Raw genomic sequence first — 6,792 nt, forward strand, 5'->3', positions numbered from 1 at the left:
CTTGATGCCTTATATGGGATTCAACTTTGACATCAACATTTTATTTTGGGTCGTGGTGCTCTTTCCTACATGCTGTTTTTGCAGCTGATGATCGGCCACTCCATTTATAGTTGTCACGTTTCTCTGGTGACCTGGTCTCTGCTCCCTGTAGCATACCACTAATGCCACTGGTGAGAGCCAGAATAATTTTGACYGCCACGTGACATGCACAGGGGAAGATACAACTCTCTGGGATGCAGTAGCTTTCCCGTGCCATTCCTGTACTTGCTTGGATTCGCTGTGCTCTGGTTTCTAACAGCTTGAATCCAAACTAAACTTGTCAAAGCTGAGTGTGTTAAGGAATGCCATTTAGGCCTCAAAATAAGGTTGCTTCATTTTCAGGTGTTGTGAACACAATTCCTCACACCCTCATTCCCTCATTAAGGGAGGGTATGGTGTGTATGTGGCACCACTATAAAAATCAGACCTATAACAGAAACTTAGCTAAAAGTAATTAACTTGAGGCACCCACTCATAAAAATGTTGCTCTTCTGATAGAAGCTTAGTTAAGGTTCCTATAGTATAGGGAATATTTCTTGTCTTGAGGCAGAAGATATTTCTTTCTTCTAATACTAATATTAATCCTGTGCTGGATTGCTTTCCAAAAATTGGAATCAGAACACAGTTTCTCCATTCTACATTAACAAGCTCTTTAGAAGCTGGGTTTTGTTCTCATTASTAGAGCAGAACCATACTCTTAATTAAGCAAATGAGGCTGACAAAGACTAACATATGCAAATTAAAAAGAAGCCTGGTAGGCAAGAGGAACAAAAAGAAGGCAAAAGACTTCAAAAAAGCAGTGGTGTCAGAGAATAATTCATCTAACTACAGGGAACTTCTGAAATGATGAAGAAGGATTTGCATCAGATGTGACAATGTATCCAGAAAAAAAGAGAAATCCCAAAGCTTTACTCAGGGCTCTGGAAGAGGSACTATCTCATCTCCATTATGTAAACCACCAAAATGTTCATTTACATGGGAGATTATTCAATCTAGCATGGGAACTCTCAGCTGGGCAACATTTATGAGGATAGMGTTGAATTGAACTGTAGACAGGTTAGTATCATTTTCCATGTAATGAAAATCTGATTCCAAACTATTTAAGTAGCCTTCAGAGACGTTTGTTTTCTATGTTTCTCTGAGTTTGATTTTAAGCAGAGTCTGCCAAGATGACCCCACTGAAAGGGCAATCAGAGCTTCTTAACTGGGAAGCTCCTTAAGTGAGATTAGATTAACTCCATTTGTAACCAATTTCTTAAATTGCTACAGTCGGCCATTCGATATGTTAAGTGTCAAGAAACTCTTCCTATTGAACAGAAAATAGTTCTAATTCCAGTGTCTCTAAACCCCAGTAAGAGTCTTTTCAACTTTAGGTCCATGACATTCAAAGATCTACCAATTTAATAGTTGCTAGACAGGACAAAATGAAAACTTTTTTTTTTTTTTTTTCCCTATTTCAGAATGCTTTCATGCACATATAAAAAATGCAATACAAAGTGGCAAAATAAAAATCAAATTCCTCTGGAAAATCTCCTGTGGTCTTCTTAGATCTATTTGCCTGTGAGCAGATGTAGAATTGTTTTTCTAATGTGGAGTTATTTATGCTTTAGAAGTGGATTGCTAAATATAGTTGATGATGATCTAAATTTCTCCTAGATTTTCTGCATCATATATAATAACTAGCTTTTACAGAGCCTAAAGAACCAAAAGCTAAAAGCGTCAGCACTGAACTGTCAGGAAAGCAACGGTGATCTATCTACTGTAGAAAGACAAAGGCTTACATSCTTAAGGGAATTAAAAATCTAAATCCTGTTTAAGTTGCCTTCTTTCCACTGAAACCACTGAGAATTAGGCCTTTAAATAGAACTTAAAACCTAAATCTCTGTGGTGTTGCACCAATGTCATCATCTGCAATATCTGTGCATATAATGGAAACACCATAAGGAGGCATCAATCTGGTTTATCAAGTCATCTGTTAATTGTTGTACAATCTGTGGGCATCTTTGGGCTACATAATAATTGTAAATGGAGGAAAAAAACTTTTGAAATAGTTTACTTGGTGACATATGAGGTGACATGTCTGTGAATTACTGTAGGCATACACATTTTTTGGATCACTCCATGTTAGCATATAGGGAAGAATTTTTAATTTTTAGAAAGAGAACTTCCTGATTTTGATGATGATTTTGCAGGTTGTCAGGCCTGTCCTTAGACAGGAGGCTTAGCAGCATTTACTGAAGGGACATTTAATTGTCCTGTGGGCTTGTTTGTTAGACAACAATTAAGTGACAGTCCTTAATGAAAAGACAAAATTCTAGAAATAATTGAATTTGTGACACAGACCACTTCCTGTTCTCAGTCACATCATCACTTCTGTCATAAAGGAACTATGCAGAATCACTTGGTGCTAAGAGGATTGCACTATAGCAATAGTAACAATTATTTTAAGAATTAAAAAAAAAATTGGTCTGCTGATTTCAAGAGCTAGCTCAGTGAAATTGAATATATTAACAAAGGAGATACGTGTGCCAATAATGCTTTCTCACATGTTTAGGCTTAAGTACCCTCTAAAAACAMAATAGATTGAACTGTAGTTCCTTTGTGGGGGTTTGGGTTTTTTTTCCCTACAGGTTTAACTAATCCTTCTTCAGAGAAAGAAAGTTCTGGGCTTTTCCCTTTGGTTGATCCCTGCTTTAGAAAATCTAGGCAGTGAGTGATCCTGTGTCGTTATTTGGCCCATATGAATATCATTTACTCTGCTCCTGACAACTTMCTCTAGAGAAAAAGCAGACAGGAATTCACACAATACTGCTGAYGAGAGACAGTTAAGTGAGACATACTTATTAAAAAAGAAATAGCTTTGACTACTAAGCAAAGCAGGAGAGTCAGAACATGAAATCTGTTTTTATACAAACTCACGATAAAAAAATAAATCTATCACTTGTACAGCTCTGTGAGATCTACTGATGAAAGGCTTTTCCTAAATGCAGAGAATTATAATATAAAGTAAGCTGTTAAGAAATTATGTCACGCTGTAGAGATCACAAGCAATCCATGAAAAAAGGCAGTGTCACGTGTCATTCAGAAGCCTTTATGAACCTGCAGTGACTCTTGCTAGGCTGGCAGAGCTTACCTGGGCTGACAGTGTGTCTGTGGTGGGTCACAATTGCCCCCAGTGACAACTGTGTTCAGACTTTCCATGGTACTGAGGGCCTGACCTCTATGCTTCTCTAACTTATATGAGTTATTTGACAATAAAAAGGTTTGGATGTTGGATAAAAATGTGATTAAGTGAYCTTTGGAGATGGTCTGGTCCCGTCCTCCCTGGTCAAAATAGGGTCAGATAGTATAACTTTAGCTAACCTTCAATAAACCCCAAATTCTAACTACACTATTTACTCTTTAGCAAACCRTGCWTWATTTGCATGCAGAAACACAGATATRCAGAGGCACACACCTTGTTCATGCACACCATTTCATTCAGAAAGGTATTATAATTAACACTATATGATCTTAAAAGGCTGATGACCACATCTGAGTTATAAATAAATGTTTATTAAAACCTATGTAATATTGCAAGCAGCTATGTTTTGCACAAAGAGCCTAGTTTCAGTGAACTTACTTAAACAGAGGAAGCCCAGAGGGCACCTATCTCAGAGACTTGTGATACAGGATCACACCATAAATGTTTAAGGAATATAGAATAAATTCACTCTTGATGCTTGAGTATCAAAACTAAATTGCTCAGAGGATGAATTTTCATCTTACTTTGCATCAGTGTTGGTTTTGTCTGGAAACATCGATTCTTGCATCCTTAGGTGCTACTCCACTTTTACACAAATGTAGGAGAGCAACTAGGAGTRCATTATCCCCTCTCCTCTTCAATCCAAATTACTCTGGCAGCACATTCAAACACTCTTCATTCTAGGGCAACCAGAATGGATTAAAAAAACTTTTAAAATCACCCAGTTTATGAGTCCCAATACGCCACAGTAAATTATGTGTTAAAAGCTTTGGGTTTGTGGGTTTTTTTTTTTGTTTGTTTTTGTTTGGTTTCTTTTTGTTTGTTTGTTGTTTTATTTTTGGTTTTTTTTTTGTTTTGTTTTGTTTTGTTTTGTTTTTCTATTGCCCTTTCAGGAATTTTGAAGTTTTTATGGTCTAAAAATATTTCTGGCAGATGGTTAAATCATTCAGACGCTGGTTCCCTGATGTAAGAAAAGCAAATTTATAGGTACGATATATTCTCAGCCATGACCTCCAGTGCCTAAAAGCAATTATTTAGCACATCAAGCTTTGCAGGGCTCAGCATCAGGAGCACAGTGATAATCCTGCCATGGCCCAGTACATTGCTGTATTGTGTCTGTAAAGAACCAGATACTGTAACAGGAGAGGGGGTTATTGAGGGGGTTTTGTTAGTCACAGTTTTCACTTGTTCTGAGAATCTCTAGAGTCACAATGGCCAATATTTTTGACTCACAATGGCCAATATTTTTGAGTCTCCTGTTAAAATTTGCAAGTGGATCTGTAGAACATACATATTTTTGAGCAAACAGTTCTGTGAGCTACCATGTGTGCCCTTCAGGATGTTCACCTCATGAATTTTTCATTAATATTTTCACAGGATTTCACTAGCCAGTAGATTTCTCTCTCCTTTCTCACACATATTATTTACCAGAAGAATATGGACAAAAATAAGCAAGTCAGGTGAGGAGTGCCAAGGGCCCTCTCTCCAAACAGGGTTTTTACTGTTCTGGTGAGGTGAGTGAACACTGCCAGGGAAGCCTTTCTGGTGATATCGGACCTTCCAGACAGGGGCTGTGCTAAAACTGATGAACAATCATCARTGCTGTTGAGAAGTTTATCGACAGATCATTAGGTGCTGATACCTTGATGTCCAGGGCAGGTTTAGACTTGAGTCAAGAAAAGATCTCTGCTCCACTGCATCAAGGAGACCAGGAGACTGGAAGCTCTTGGAGAGGCTGCAGAGATACCTCATCTCTGACTGAGATTCTGTGTCTTGGAGGTGTAGTCTAGAACTGAACRCAGCACCAACAAATAAATGCTTGCCAGCCACCTTTGTCATCTGAGTGACTCATTCTGAAAGCAGAAAATAGAATGTCATTTGAGCAGCAGTTTTTGCCTGYTTATTTTAGGCGTCTGATCCAGCTGCTAGTGAGTCTGTTCTATTGATTTTGGGAAGAACTGACTATGGGAGTCCTTTTCTCTGCCCCRCTTTGTCATACTACAGGGGAATATAGGACTGGAAATGATTCTGTGTGCATCAGTTATTATSCTTTACTATTATAGACATGGTACAATGAAAGACTCAAACTCCAATTTAGTACATCTGGGTTGTGGCTTTTCCTTTCACTGGGGAAGCAGGTGTGAGGGGAAGGTATTGAGAGGCCTGATAGTCCCTTCTCAGCCACTTGGGGACTCTTCCCATGCTGCCCAGGWTGCCATTTCAGACCCTTCTTAGGCATGTCCTTCCCAGGCCCAATGATGCTGTAGGATGCTGGTGTCCAGCCCAACCCCAAGATCCCCTGAGCCAGACCCACACATGGGCTGAAGGCTTGGCCTGGCCTTGGGCTGTTCCTGTCCCCAGGGAGGTGCCAGGTGCCCAGGGCTGAGGCTGGCCTGCTGTCCCCAGAGAGGTGCTGGGTGCCCAGGGCTGAGGCTGGCCTGCTGTCCCCAGGGAGGCGCTGGGTGCCCAGGGCTGAGGCTGGCCTGCTGTCCCCAGGGATGTGCCAGGTGCCCAGGGCTGAGGCTGGCCTGCTGTCCCCAGGGTGCTGCTCTTGGGAGCCCTGATGACCCCTTGGGGATCTCTCACCTGGCCTCATTGTGCCCTGACATCTCTTTTGTATCCTCYATTGCCTCTGGAAGACTGTTCTGTTTCAAGCTCAGTTTACTTCTTATTAAGGGCTTTTTTTTTCCTAGTTTTCTGTCCGAAAGCTATTTATTATGAGCCTATAATTAGTAGTGAAAAWTTTTTCTCTCGCTTTGGAAGAATTTTCCTTTCATAACAATGTAATGATGTGTTTGTAATCAATGATTATATCAATTCTCAGTTCTTCTTGGATGCATTGAATAAGCCAAACCACCCATATGTGATAGGGTCTCCAAGTTCAGTGTCATCCTGGCCATTTTTCAGTTTATGTCTCAAGTGTGAGAGATTGGAAAGAGGTGCATTACCCCAGGGAAGACAGCAGAAATGTTTTACGAAAGAACATTGATATTTTGTTATCTCTGCTTGTAACATTGTAGTTAAAACATCCAAGGATCATCTTTGCCTTTCATCGACATGCTGAGATATCCTCTCATTTGGCACATCTGGACTCTCTTGCCTCCAAACCATGAGATTCCAGCTTGAACATCTGTACAGTAGGAGCCCAAGGACACAAACGTCTGCTGTGTTCCTGTTGTCTTCTCTGCTCCCTGATGCTGACAARAAATGGGACAATGAAGAAAGAGAGAAGCACAGACAGCAAATTCCCAAAGAGTTCAGGAAAATGACACAACACTCTAGGGAAGACCAAGCTATAATTTTGAAGTGTGCTTTGTAAAAAAAAAATCAAGGTAGTTTAAACAGAATGTTTCTGATCTCAGGGAAGTCTCTAACTGTCTGGAGACCACCTGTGGGCCACTGCTGCAGGCTGTGGAGACACATTGGTTTCTGTACAAGTGACATTTCACATTAGTCAGTGCATGAATAAGCACTGATTAATAAGCACATCTTGAGCTTTGCAAGCCTTT

This window comes from Malurus melanocephalus, unplaced genomic scaffold (genome assembly GCF_030028575.1).
Source record: "Malurus melanocephalus ecotype Western Australia unplaced genomic scaffold, MMel_1.1 scaffold_199, whole genome shotgun sequence".
NCBI classification, from domain to species: Eukaryota; Metazoa; Chordata; class Aves; order Passeriformes; family Maluridae; genus Malurus; species Malurus melanocephalus.